The sequence below is a fragment of the Puntigrus tetrazona genome, chromosome 14, assembly GCF_018831695.1.
Source record: "Puntigrus tetrazona isolate hp1 chromosome 14, ASM1883169v1, whole genome shotgun sequence".
NCBI classification, from domain to species: Eukaryota; Metazoa; Chordata; class Actinopteri; order Cypriniformes; family Cyprinidae; genus Puntigrus; species Puntigrus tetrazona.
In genome coordinates this window covers 6,517,038-6,532,809 of record NC_056712.1, presented here as the reverse complement: position 1 = coordinate 6,532,809, position 15,772 = coordinate 6,517,038, and positions in this window count along the sequence as shown.

Here is a 15,772-nt window from a genome sequence, read left to right as displayed (position 1 = left end):
CAGTCAATATTTGTTGCTAGTTACACAGTTGCATGCATATTACTAGCATATTATTGGTTTATTACTCATAGTGACTATAATGCCTTATCCTACATCCCTAATTCTAATGCCTAATCTTAATAACTGCTGCACTAACCTATTAATAAGCAGCAGATTAAGCATTTATTTAAGTAAAAGTCGTAGTTAAGAGTTAACAAGCGTTGCCTAACATTTTACTAAACCCTTCCCCCATGAAATCTCGCAATTTGCCATAATAACAAAGATGTCATTCTTTTGCGATCCAGCCAGATTCAAGACCCGTGTAATATATTTCCCAATATGCTTACATATACATACGTTTGTATTAAAGGCTGTTTTCAAAAAAAAATCATATATTGTGTCCTGTTTTTTTCTTAACAAAAATAATGACTGTGATATATTTCTGCAATGCTTTATTGAAGATTATTGAGTTTTAATGTAATACAAAAATCTTTTATTTTGCATTTAAGATATATTAAATATATAAAATTTAGTATTACCATTTTTTCTTTTATACATTGTACTAAGTACAGAGCAGAATAAGTATATTCTTTACATAAATATGTTAATACACTGAATGATTACATAATAATATTACTAATAATAATACTATTATTTTTTATATTAAGATTTATATTGTTTATATTGTTGTATGCTTTCTATGTGTATAACAGTAACTCTTAACTATGACTTTTCCTCAGTAAACTCCTAATTTGCTGCTTAGTGTGTGGTTGTTAAGTATCGGGTAGGATTAGAGATATAGACTAAGGTCATGTAGAATAAGGCATTGATTTTTTGCTACTAATAAATGTCTAATATTAGTAATATGCACACTAATAAGCGACTCTAGAATAAAGTGTCTGGTCCCCATTATAATCAGCAGACCTGAAGCAGGTGGTGGTGGCCGGTTTCTTCTCTGTATACAATCATCTGCAAACTCCATCAGTGATGTAGCAGAGCCCCTGGCTATCACCACATCACATACACGGCCTTAACTACTGCGCTTTTTTTTTTACTTTTGAGTGATCTCCATTTAGTTCCCATGAAACCTTTTGTAACTCGTAGCAGGACAGATGAAAACAAAGATCCTGCGCGCAGACGGAGAGAAAGGATGAGAGTCCACCTACTCACAGAGTTGGAACAGAACGGCTCTCAACACGCTCCACCTGCTATAAATACAGCTCCGCAAACAGCAGCTCATTCACCGCAAACTCACTGCGCATGCTGTTGTCATGGAAATAACGCTCGCGTTCAAATCCCGACCCGGACAGGTTGCCGCTGAACACACATTTTATCGGTATACTAGTTTAATATCTGTGGAGGAACAAATCTTCAATTCACTCAACGCGAGATTAAAGCTTAAATCCTTTGATGAGAAACACATTTAGCGTTATTGTTTCATACAGTACTGGTAAAAGTGACGCCTGGCTTGAAAGTGACTTTGAGTATCTTGTATGTGAGGTTATGCTGATGGAGATTTCTAAGCATATTGCGTAGGTGTGTTTGGAGAGCGTAAAGCCTTTCTGTGTGCTCCGCATTATAATCATTTCATTTGCGATCTGCTTATTGAGGAATACCAATGAAGCGGCTGAGAGAGCCAGAGAAATTTTAACAACCAATTATACTGTCGATGTACACATTATTATTCAGCTTTTTGGTTTTGTTTTCTATGCAATCTCCACGTAGTAGAAATAAACTTTTCCAAATAGCAGTGTGCTCGTCTTCCAACAAGTTTATTGTATTTAACTCTTTCCCTGCCAGTTGCCAGCATTAATCGTTTTTCATGCGATTTTCATAACTTGAACAGATGAATGTGCAAGTTTCATCAAAAGTACATTTTAAACTAAAAGAAAGAAAGAAAGAAAGAAAACGATTCAGAACGATGATCAAAACATATATAAAGCCAATTTCCATCTTTACATCCAAAGCTTCTTTCTGTAACATTTTCATTTATATGCTGTTTAATGTTTGACAAAACCCTGAAAACAAATACTTTTAAGGCAAGTGGTTAGAAACAATGTATTTTAGCTGCATTTACATAAAATGATATTTAAATGTAGCTAAAATAATGAAATGCAACCACTCACCTTAAAAAAGGAAATTCAGTGAATGATTTTTTTCAGTGTATCTGCTTCTTCTTCACTGTGTTTTAATCTGGAGATTCAGTGGTCTATCAGAAGATGCGTAACAGCACCTCCTACATGTGAAACTGTGAAAATACACAACATCAGACAAAACATCTAACGGTGGGAAAGAGTTAAAAGCAGATATTGTGCAAATGTCCACTCCATGTTCACAGATTATCGGTTGTGTGCAGTTTTTGTCGAATAACGCCCAGAAATGATTAGCTTGCGGTCTGTGCAGTGGTAAAATACTCGGCTTAGATTCAGTCCGCTCTTCTAGACAGTAGAAGGAAGCTGAGGAATGAGGTGGAGATGGGGATCGTGTCCTCAGGTTAACATCGCGCTCAAGCACTTAAGAGTCCTCCAGATGAGAAACTACTGTAATACAGACTCACTTACAGCAGATGCCATTTTTATTCGACGGAGAGAATTAGGTCTCTCTGATTTGCTGCTCTGTCTTATGTAAGTGTCTAATTTTCACAGCTCGTGTTTTAGTCCACTGGAGATCCTGCGGAAACATGCGTTTTCAGTGTTTGTCAAGTGAGCGTTTGACACTCGGTACTGCAACATATTAAACGCACTGTACTTCATCCCTCAAAGCCACAGTTTTGTTCCTGTCGAAGTAAACATGCTGTTGACTCCTCATCTTTTCTCAGCTGCTAACAGGGGCCTGTCGGGGCAGGACCGGGCGCCTTTACCAGTATTGTGCCCCTTTGCGTCTTGTTTTAGAGGCGGTTGATGGAATTAGTTTTTATTTTGACTCGTCTGTTTCAATAAATCTGTAAATAGATCGGCTCTACGTCACAGACATCTCTTCAGAGCCAAGTGCGCGCAGAGCGGCAGACACTTGTGCGGAAATACAGCATTTTTGAAGGAAATGGTTTGCAAATTTCATCGCTTGGAGATGTGTAAAAATAACAGCAAGAGCTATAATGCTGATTAGACAATTAATTAACGCTGCGTGAGCCCTTTTCAATCACTGTCAGTCTCGGCTTGAGACATTTGCATGATTCACTGCCAGCACCACCCGTGTGTGTGTGTGTGTGTGTGTGTGAGTGAGTGTGTGTGTGTGTGTGAGTGTGAGTGTGTGTGTGTGTGTGAGTGAGTGTGAGTGTGTGTGTGTGAGTGTGAGTGTGTGTGTGTGTGAGTGAGTGTGTGAGTGTGTGAGAGTGTGTGTGTGTGTGTGTGTGTGTGTGTGTGTGTGTGAGTGAGTGAGTGTGTGTTTAAAGTGTGTATGGGAGTGTGTGTCTTTAATCTGTAAGACAACTGAAGCAAATAAAGCAGTATAGCTGCCATTTGCCATTTAATGTTGAGTGTTAATTATAATGTTTAATGCATGCATAGTGGGGTCTAAAAGTTGCACGCTGAAATTAAAGCTCAAAAACAGTCTTTATTACTCTTTACAAGCATGCAGAAAGCGTTCAGTACCCAGTGAAGGGCAGAACCATTCCTGGAGCCGGACGAAAACCTACATCTTAAAACATCATGCTTAGTTGTAAATGCTTTAATTTCAGTGTGAAGACATTCATCTTCCTTGCTTTTTGTTTTTGGATTTAATTCGATTTTATTATTTGATTTTATTTTGAAATGTTAGAAGAGAACCTGGAAAAGACACATAAATGCTGAAAGGTTTGAAAGAGACGACAGGACGATTCAGTTTCACCATGCCTTTTACTGAGACACAATCCAATACTAGTTTAAACTTTTATGAGGTTTTTATAAAATAAAATGAAAAAAAAAAAAAAAAAAAAGATTTGCAGAAAAAAACATATGGATATATTCACTCAATATTTCAACAGAATTTAATGGATTTATCTTTCTCAGTTTTTTTTTTTTTCTTGCTCAAAGCAATGTTCATTTCTTTTCTGTCTGCTCTCTGTCCATGTAAGACTTTGGCACTTCAGTAACAGTTACAAAAACATTTGCACAACGACTAAAAAATCTTACTTGTGATTTTACCGAAACAATAATAACGAAAAAACATTTAAAAGGTGTCCTTGTTATAGTGTAATTATACAGTTAATTATACTAAGTAATACTAATTTTTATGACATTATAATATTATTTTGTTTATAATTTAGCATTATAAGATGACATAACTTTAGTAAGAAGAATAACCATGAGAGCATATTTGTAATGTTGACTGAACATAGGACTGGTGGTTGTGTTTAAGATATTGTTGTTCATTTAGTGTTTCTATAAAAGGGTGGAATTCTTCTGATAAAACTACTTCTACTAACAACAATATAAAACACTCTAGGATTATTGAGCTGCTGGGTTCAGAACAGAGACGATAATAGGTGAGCACTAGCCAATGAGGTTGTAGTTAGTGCATTAGCCGCGCCCACTTCCAGAGGAACTCCGGTTACATGTAGCACGTAAATTCTGCGTGGTAAGACAGTATCTTTCTTTGCGTGTATGAAACTAAGCTCACGACGACCCAAGTGCCTGGAACTAACGACCAGTACTGCGTTACTGGAAAAATACCACTGTTTATTTATAACGCCGTTATTTCCATCACTTTCTATAAGTGAGCATCATAGATGACAGACACCCCCTCTCTAAAGATAATTCAGGAGGGAGGTTAAATGAAGGTGGATCAGGGAGAGGGATGGCAGGCCAGGTCTATGTAACGGAAGAGGGATTAGAGACAGCGCAGAACCGGAGGCCAGGGGCGGAGTCGAAGAGCCCCATGGCTCACCACGGCTAAGCAGATGGGCTTGAGGACCCCACAGTGGAGCAGAAGACCACCACAGGCGAGCCGACAAAGCAGATGACCCCATGACTGCAATGAAGAGCACAGAGAGTTAGGACCAGCGTTGATGGCTCCATAAGGACAGCCAGACAACTCAGCAGTAGTATCCTTGGCTGTAACAGGGCTGGTAGACAGTTCAGCTACAGTTTCTTAGCAGGGACAAGACCGATTAAGAGTTCAGGAGTAAAGCGGAGTGAATTCATAGACTGGTGAAGGCTCAGGAGTAAACTCGTAGACTTGAGTCAGCTCTGGAGAAACTAGCAGCCAGGCAACAAGCAAGTGACAGATCCTGAGTGACGACTGAGTTTTCTAACCATCCCGAGAATTCCATGCCGAGAACAGTTTGTAATTGTGCCGTGCCATTCCAGGATCACATGGAAATACAACCAGAACCGTACCTGACAGTTCTTAGAACCATTCGACCCGCTAGTGTAAAAAGCGGCTATAGACTGGTGCGTGCTTGGAGTGGGTTCTGAGAACTCCTGGACTGGAACAGATGCTTGAGCTTGCTCCATGACTGGTGTACATTATAGAGTGGACTTTGAAGCAGCCTACTTGCCTCCTCTGTTGCTGAAGAACAGCCAATATTTGGAGCCGAGTCTTCCCAGCCTTCTCTTGAAGCCGGAGGAAGGATTTGAATGCCCATGGCTCGATATGCCCTGCCTAGCTGCTGGGTCTGAAGATGGTGTCAGTATTCTGTCGCGAATGCTCTCGCAAAAATATCCACTTGAAGTTTTATTTTCAGAGTCCAAAAAACAATCCACAGGAGCCAAAACAGGAAACAAGCACAGGAACAGAATCTAATACTGACACAACTAAAGACAAAATCAACTAAGGTATAAATAGGGTAATGCTAATGAGTCAATGATAAATAGCTTGCGGCAATGAACCAATAATGAGAGCCAATGGTTTTGGGAAATGAAGTCCAAAACATACAAACAAAAAGAGTGCCCTCTGATGGCTAAGACTGGCATTTCAAGAACTGGCTGTGACAGTGAGATTTAACTGTTAAAGGCTTGAACGTGGGCCTGTTCCTCACAGAAAGAAATTATGAATTCTCAAGACTTCAATCAATCAATCAATCAATCAATCATTTTTATTTATATAGCACTTTTAACAACACAGGTTGCATTAAAGCACTGTACAGTATAAAGTAGAAAGAGTACAATGACAGGGATGTATAATGAAGAGAGTGAACAACAGTCAGAATCAAGTTCTTAGTAATGCTTATTACTAATCAAAAACTAAGATTTTCTAATGATTTTTGGCATAAAAACCAAAACAAAAAAAAATTATAATTTTGACCCATACAATGGATTTACAAATAGCAAATGGTTTTGTGTTAGAAACACACCTGATATAAAATACTCATGATAAAAAAATCTGTTTATAAATCAGCATTCCTGTGTTGTCTGCTTTGAATCTGCTCAGCAGATATATGTTTAAAAATACTTTTCTTGTGTGAAACCTGTGTCACTGTGAGCTCTGGGGCTAAAAACAGAAGTGCTGATAAAGTTCATGTAACGCTCAGCTCAGAGTGCACAAGCACCGTTTTCTACTGGCCCTTCATTTCACAGAGTACACCAATTAGAGTAATGACATTAAGCAAATTACAACGCTAAAACAGACACAAGGTACGTGAGCACCATGCATCTCGGTTATACGTGGAGCTCAAACTGGAGGCAGCATGAAAATGATGTATAGGTGCGCATGAATAAGATGAAGCACGAGCGTTAATAACATTCAGTCGTATACCTGATGCTCACCATCCAAACTAGACATCTGCTCATAAATACTCAAGATTTCTGCGGCGCCTCCATCTTAGAGACGGAGGATCAGATGTGTGGGGCATGCTCCGAGGCTGACTCCAGGACTGGCCTGATTGATTGCACCAACCTTTTCCAGCGCTGCCATTTTGTGTTTGTATTGGGAGGCACAGAATTCCCTGGACCATTGGGGAAAGTGTTGCATGACATTGGATAAAGCATGCATAATGACGTATGGGAGCTCTGGCTAGCCACTTGCATGCATTTCCATTTATTTGCTGCTTTACATGCTGTTTGCTTAGGGTGTCTTATTGCATCATTTCTACAGCAGTCTATTTTCTTACTTCTTCAGCCCAAAAAATGCTGTCACTTGCTCACTTCCAGTCCAAATGGCTTGTGTGATATACGAGAGAAATATGCGGTAACACTTTATTTTAGAGATTTTAACTGGTTGCTTATTAGCGTACATATTACTATTACTATTAGCCAGTAGTAATTAAGCACATATTAATGCCTTATTATACACAACCCTATACCATACTCCTAATCCCAACCAATACCTAAACATAACAACTACTGCACTATTAACAAGCAGCAAATTAGGAATTTATTGAGGCAAATGTTGTAGTTAATAGGGAATAAGTGTTCCCTGTCCTAAAGTGTTACCCAATAAATTACATTGCAGATGGTTCCCATACAATTACAATGAAGAGTCATCATAAACTGTAGCACAACTCATGCATAAGGACCATTAAAATATCATGAAATACTCCTTAAGGCCCAAGTGCATGTTCTTTTGATAGCTGTTAGTGAAAAGCAAAATGAAACTTAACCTGCTAATGCATTATTGAGTCAATGATTTTGTGAAGAAATCATCCAGACTGGCTTTGTGATTTGGATAAACAGGTTTACTGAAAGGATCTGACTCAATAAATTGCTTCGTTTTTTAAGTATGGGACATTGATGTTTCTCTCGCAGACCCATGAATGTCATCAGTGCTCGGTGGTAATTAATTACATTCAACATGGATTATGTAACCACATCAACTACATGTGAATTCATGAAAATGAGTTGACAACTCCATGTCTACTAACTCTCAGTGTAGACACTTAGGGTAGGTTAAGGGTTAGTAATAAGTTGCTATATACTTCTGATAGTCATTATGTAGTATGTTGTGGACTGCTAGTTACTTACTGTTAAAACTAGTAGAATGTCCAAATAAAGTGTTAGCTTAAACTATTTACCACAAAGTTGCTTGTGACTAGTTTTAAGTCCCCATTCTCTTGAGTTGCATGGGAGCATTCGTCTTGTGTGTGTTGTAGATGAACAAAAGTGGTTGTGGTACAGCACAAGGGTGAATAAACGGTCATTTTGAGTGAACTCTGGCTTTAAGAGCCACATGTGTGAACCTGGCTGGCGTCTGTCAGTGACATCTGTCAGTGTTTACAGTGCTCTGGGATGTTCTCAGATGAAAGGACACCCCTCTTTGCATGAAAAGTGTGGAAAATGCGCATGCATTCATCTGGAATAAGACTTAAAGGTGAGCGTGATTTCTCCAAGTACAAAATGTTCCTGCATCAGCATTCCAACAACCAATCAGATTTGAGGGATCATTTTTCAGGAAATATCTTTTAGGCTTTTGATCAGGGTTAGGTCCTTCTACACATTTGTTAATCAGCTATCATTTCCCAATGAATTTAGGAATAAATCTTAAGTAGGGCTATGTCTTGGGGTGGAGTTGGGCAACCCGTCCTCCAACCATTATGTACAAATCCCTAAAATACGACCCATCAGAGCATATAATATAATTGCGCCTCCAATAGGCAACAGAAGATCAGCATATTAACATTTTGTACTAATTCATCTGTTTCACAATTCAGAGATTGTGTAGCTCATAAGATGAGTAGAGATCAGGCGATCATAGGTTGGAAACGCACATGCTCATAAAAGGTATATGCCCTATAAATTATGGTTTTGCACGATTTTTGTAAGGGTAGGTTTAGGGGTGGGGTTAGATGTGGTCATTTGTATGAATTACGGCTAGTAAAATGGGTTTTAATCACCATAAGATCAGTGTGAAAAGACCATGCGCTGCAAAAACAGAAAACAACGCATAAAAAACGCATTTAACGCTTTAAAACGCATATATAGGTTGTAATAAGGTACTTGCAAAAACTACCAATAGGGTTGTTTTTTGTTGGAGGACAGACTCAGATTGGGATAAGTCTATATTTTCGGACAGTAATGTTGATCCAGGATCTTGTAGTACTTGGCAAAATCACAGCAACCGAGCCGTGGCGTACAGTCAGTTCAGACTTATTTGTACAATCAAGAGTAAAACTTGTGAGCTCATGAAACAGTGGAACAGAGCCAGGAACCTTTCATGAATTCTGCCCATGTCTGAGAACATGATATGGTGCAATTATCAAGTCATAAAGACTACGTCGTAATTACATAAATATGTAATCCGATGTGATGTGTGTCTCTGCAAATGCTGTGAATTTGAGTCGCTTATCAAATATCTTTGAAATAATCTGTTGTCAACCAAAAGAAGCATTTCACAGTTTCGCTGTGCTTTTCCATTAGGGTTTATGGTTTAATGTTTGAATTTGCACTCATGTTATATAATATATATTTTTAAATTATTATTATTATAATGAAAAAATATGCAACACTTGATTTTACGGTTACACCTATTACATGCTTATTAGCGTGCTTATTCTTGCCATTTATTATTGCTAATTAAGCACATATTAATGCTATTAACATTTTACACAGCTTTATTCTACATCCCTAATCCTACCCAAAACCTAAACTTTACTAGTAAACTACCTTACTAACTATTAATAAGCAGCAAATTAAGATTTTACTGATGGAAAAATCATAGTTAATAGTTAACAGTTGTTATATATATAATTGTTTCACAATAAGCACTGTTTCAAAGCAGCTTTACAAAAAGCCATGATGTTTATGTTTAGAATATCTTTATAATTCCATGACTTATAGTCACATTTAACAAATGAACTGAGGATAACATTGTTTACATATGACATATTTCCCAATTGGTGAATTGTTCGTATGATTTCTGCGCTGTTCAAATATTCAGAAATTGTGTGTTTAATAGCAGTATTCACTGATAACATTTTTATTGGACTATCTAGATTTTTTTTACTTCAGTATATTAAAATTTTGGTTGCATTTAAGAGAAACTTCTTGGAAAATAAGATTTAAAAAATCCATGCCAGTCGGCCCCCTCAGAGAACAATCAATGTTTCATGTCTTAAACCTTTAAGACTGTTAGCTACATTACAGCTTTAAATTACAACTTTGAAGCATGACTCACATTATGTGCGAGAGCTGACATTAGCTGGGAAAATGAGAGCGCCTATTTGTGTCTTTACAGCCCACGTAGAAAAGCTTTTAAAGCTGCAAAGAATCAGACGAACCAGGATTAGGATCACCAAAGGTCAGCGTTAAGTGTTTTGAAATGTCAACGAGTTACGTAATGAAATAAGAGTGACTGATAATGACAATTTGAAGAAGCCCAAACTTTTGCACATTGCTCTGCTCATGAACATGCATGCACGTATAAGACACAGCAGCTTATGTTGACTCTCTCAATTTTACTTTTGAGTTTTTAAGAAAACTGTTGATCAAATAAACGCTTGGTCTCTCTCGCGGTGACGTATGCTGCTCTCAATCACCCTCTTTAGTTGTAATAAATAATTATTCAGTTGTATAATGTCTTTAAGACTAAAATAAGGTGATCGTTTTTATGCCATCTTTTTCAATTTGGATTTTAATGGCATGAATCATTTTAATTCTATAAATAATAGAATAATTTATTTGTTTGTTTATTCATTCATTTAAAAAAGTAATAAAGTTGCATCGAGGTAGAGTAGGGCGCATACCTTCAAACTGATCAGATTTTTCACTTTGTTTTCAACAAAACAATTTTACACTTTTTTGAGATTTCAGTTGGAGTGTATATTGGTTGCTATCAGACCATCACTGTACACCAAACGTACAAGGATGATTACGGTCACAAACAACTGAGAATGTGACCCACATGCCCATCTAGAAAACTGAATCAAAAGCACACACACATCAGTCAAGGTTAGTGTTGTAGCGAGAGGACTGCTTCACCCATCAGAAACAACCGCTGATAACATACTTATCTGAGCCCTGCACATGTTTCACGATGATTAACAGAGAGAGACCGTACCATTAATATGATTGGTATTCGGGCAGCACTGCTGCTTTGTGAATGCAGGTGAAACAGAGTGAGCGCCCACATCTTCACAAGTCTCATTCCCATTCATTTTCTCCCTAAGGATTAAAAAAAAAAAATCAATAAAGAGTTTCGAGCCATGAACCAGCTCTAATAAATGTGTCTGAACATCACAAACAAACAAACAATGTTACAAAGCTGTTCACGATGTCTTTTATGAACCACTTTGCCAATAATTCAAGATTATTGATGTAATCTTGGCTGTCCAGTGTTCACAACGCTCGATTCTGTGTTCATATCTTTAAAGAAACCTTGAACTTGCAATATAAATAATTCTTTAAACTCACTCATTGATCCTGAAATTCCAAGAACATTCATTTAGATCAAACACACACACACACACACACACACACTTGTTTCATTCAGTATTGACAAAATACAATCAAGATGTTTATATATACTTTTTTATATTGTCTGTGTTAGTGTATTATTACAACTAAGTACTGGGAAATATGAATTCACACATGTATAAGATCAGGATCAGTGCGTAGGGTTTAGGGTAAATGCATGTAAACGTGCATAATGTGTACAATAATAATTAACATACTGTCTAAAAGAAAGTGTTACCAATCGAGCACGCTGTAGGTTTATTTGATGAAACACTTTTTTAAGATATCTGTACTTCTGTATTTTCATCACCACTGTTTTGAGGATTTGTCTAGAGAGTCTCATTACCGGGCCTGGATACAATCGGAGAGGCGTTATTTATTACTATAGAAACAGAGCCTGAAAAGAAATATTACATATATATATATATATATATTAATAAAATCCATTTGTTTCTGCCTCACAGAAATTGGTGTCTATAGATCTTTTCATGACATCTGAACATGGAATATCGTTGATCAATTTCCATTTAAAGCGATGCAGCCGTCTCCGTTGATCGTTAGATGGTTTCACTGAAATCACTGAGCTAGTGTGTGTAAAATTATAATACTTTAATCTGATGTTGTGTCACTTTGAAAAGAGGATTGAGTGAACCAATAATCTTTGGTTTATGTGTATCATACCCAAGCAACTATACATAAATAAATGTTAGGACTGTGTGAGTTTTGATCGCATCAAAGTTCAGATGTTAGTGTCAGTGTGAGGGTGATGAAGCCCTGGGAGCGATGCGATTGGATTAAAAATGCAGTTTAACAATCTATTGATTATAAGTCATCATGTTTGCGTGAGTTTATTAGGTTACGTGTGCAGATGTATGAGGCGTCTGAAGGATTCTGTCATCGCTGTACTTCACGGGAGCCGGTCGCTGCTCAGCTCCAATGCTGCAGCTCTCATTTCCATGGTAACAGTGACTTCTCTGATTGGTCAATCTCTCTTCACGATTCACTGTCTAAGGTTTATACGTTTTAGTTCAAAAATAAATCAATCAATCCATCAAATGAATGGGGCTTTTACTTCCAGAGCCGCTGCAATCCATATTTAGAGATCCTGTTCCTGTCAATCGCGTCTGAAGAACAGACATGTATTTAAATGACTGTATGTAAGAGACGATTCACTAAAGGAGGTGAACTGGCGTCAGGACGCCGTTTAAGCTTGAGAGACCAGGGATGTAGCATCACCCAGAGCAGTGAATAATGACGAGGGAGACTGAGGTCGTTAAGATGAACCAACTCTCACAACACCACCATCTTATTTACTGAGTAATTAACCACCAATTAACATGGTACTAATTAGGTGTTAAGTGGAAGTCAGTGGATTTAACGAGTCCAGAACGGTGCTAAAAATCTTTGGCTAAAATTTATACACTTTGCGTGGGACTTAAGGTTAGTCGTTTGAACACCGACATTTAAAGAGACACTTCAAAATCCCGTCATTACTTCCTCGTGCCGTCCTAAATACGTATGAGTTTGTTTTCTTGAGCTCAACGCAGAAGATATTTTGAAGGCTGTCGGTAACCAAACAGCTGGCGGTAGCCGTTGACTTGATAGTTTTGAAAAGAAAGAAAAAGAAAGCTATGGAAGTCATTGGGTACCAGCAGCTTGACTAAATAAATACAGAGAAACTGCACAGATAAGACTCAAATCAATAGAATCCAGAAATGTGTCCATAGACATGACAATTATATCTATATAAAGCCTGAAGTGTCAACTATTAAATGTATGAATTAAAAACAAATATTATCTGCTTGATTAAACTGAGGTAGACACAAGCACCAAACACGGACTGTAAGCCTAAACTTCACAAAACTACAAACTGGTTCTTCAATCTGATTGGTTAATCACAGTTTTGATCCAGGAACACGCCGCGCTCAGCTAAATCAGCTTCTGCGTATTTAAGTATTTTCACCTTTTTAAATATTTATTTTCTATTTTAATATGCGTTATATAATACATTTATGTATATTGTACATAATAAAGATCAGTTAATGTATGAGTAAACATCTTAGCAATAAACAATATTATATTTAGAAATGAATTTCCTGTAATTTAATCGCTGTATAATTGTCTGTTGAAACCTGATGCATTAATGTTAAAATCCATTAGAAAAGCCATTTCTGCAATATACCAAAAACAAGGATTCCAGGATGAAAGCAGAAAAATGATCACAAACATTTAACCACTGATAAAAATAAACGTTTGCCCCTTAAATTGATTTCCAGGCACACATTTTTCTATTCTTATGTTGTTTTTCATTAAAATCAGAATAATGCAGAATTAATGAAATGACTCCAGTGTCACATAAAATAAAAGAAAGCCTTGCTCTGTAGACGTGGCACGAAAGCTGTATCTGATGCATGTACGGATGGCTTAATGCAGCTCAGAGGTGGCATGCATGCATTTACCCTGCAAGTGCATTAATAACGTTTACATATAAAATACAGTATACAGTATATCTAGAAATATAATGTTTTTAAAAATAAAGCATTAAAGTGAATGTGAAACTAAAATTGCTTAGTGAATCCCATTATTATCCATTCAATCTTTTTAGAATAAACTAATTCAAAATGGATTCATTTCCATTCACAAATGTGTGGCCTCATAGTATTGGACGTTTTCACCTACTAGATAGTAAGGAAGCATGTCATTTCAGATTCTTTACTGATTCTTTGCCATTCTTTATCCTTATTAATGAGTCAGTGATTCACTTTAGCGTGAACATTTAGAAACTAACCACCAAGATCAACAATGTTGGTTTGGTTTGAAACTATTTTCTGGTATCAAAATAGATATGTAGAGGGGTTTTCCCTAAAATAACTTAATTCATTTATTTTCAATGGGCATTTTGACACAACACCATGCAGATGACCATCCAAGATACTATGTTTTATATCAAAACTCATATTCCGGAGGATTGGAGAGTACCACGTCGTATGATGCACAGGAGATTTTATTCACGGTCACCTAATGGCATAGTTTTCTGAGCTTTCTGTAAGTTTAAAACGCAAATAACATGGCTGAGGCTCAGATCTCTAAATTCTTAAAAACAATGTTACCATTTACTCTGCACACATGCAGTGCAACTTGCCAGAAAATCTCAGTATAAAAGCCACTCAGAGAAAGATAACGTAGTGGAAACACTCCAAGAAATGTACAAGGAGATCATTTCTTCTGCGGTCAAGATACAAATAATTGCGAGTGATTTTCATCGGTGAAACGGCTCTCGTGTTGAGCCTGAGGGTTCACTAGGGGCAGAGATTAATTGGCAATCAGCTGTGAATGTAATTAGGTGTCACATATATTAAACATGCCTGCTTTTTGAGATGAATTGCAGGTCGATAGGTCAAAGACGTGCAGACTGAAAGGCTGGTCCCGTCCCAGACCCGTGTACATCCAGAGACCTCTGCTATCTGTGATAGATGACTGGAGCGTATAGAGAGTGGCGCTACACAAAACCATTACCCTATGAATTCAGCGGCGGCTCCCGTGGCTTCTCTTAATCTAATTGTGCCTGTAACAATAGCACAGAGCACAGCGGTTCAGGTAGAGCTCCCTATTCATCTCATCTTTGTCTAAATCCAGAACCGCAGCTGGGAGCGATTGTGCGATAATGGTGGGCAGACACACAAATGTGGAGTTTCTTTCAATTTTTATGGGTGATGCAAGCTTTATAAAAGTGATTGAGATGAATCTTCTTTTCAATATCCGCACCCCGTGGGCTACGCTGAGTATGTATTATGCATTGTGTGCGTGTTGAATTGTGCATGCCTGCTAAGCATGCAGTAGTTAGGGTTCAAATGAATTGCGGCATGATTCAGCTGCCCATTTGCTCATGATTCGCTGACGGAATTATGCTAATCAGGTATTGCTGCCTGCAAACATGCCCACAAAATTGTTGACTGCAGTTTGCACGGGGAAATAAAGCTACAGTTACTGCTGCGACAATCACTATGAGATCTGCATAAGCGTCCTTCGATATACCACCAACAACAATCGTGCTGACCTTTGTGAATCTGCTGCATTATATAATGCACCTCGTTTGCATAGAAAGAAGCCTGTCCAGAAAGAAAATGATGCTGTAGAAACGCATACAGAGCCTGTGAGTGGCATATGAGTAACTGCTGTATGCATATAAACAGCTGTGTACAGTAAATAGGCCTATGTATGTACTGTATGTGTTTTCATGCATTTGAAAGATCGTTGATCTTTTTCTCCGGGGACTCGTCTTTCGACAAACCAGTTTTAAATCATAATAATTCAAATGAGATGGCGAAGTTATGAGAAGTGCTACGTGTAATTAAACTTGAGTCTCAAAAAGACAAGATTCTTCTTGGCGCGTTTATTTTGATCACAATCTTTTTTGCTAAACATCTAGAGCTTTCAAATAAAAAAGCTATTTAGGCATGGCTGTTTAATTAAGAGACTATTCACGCGGG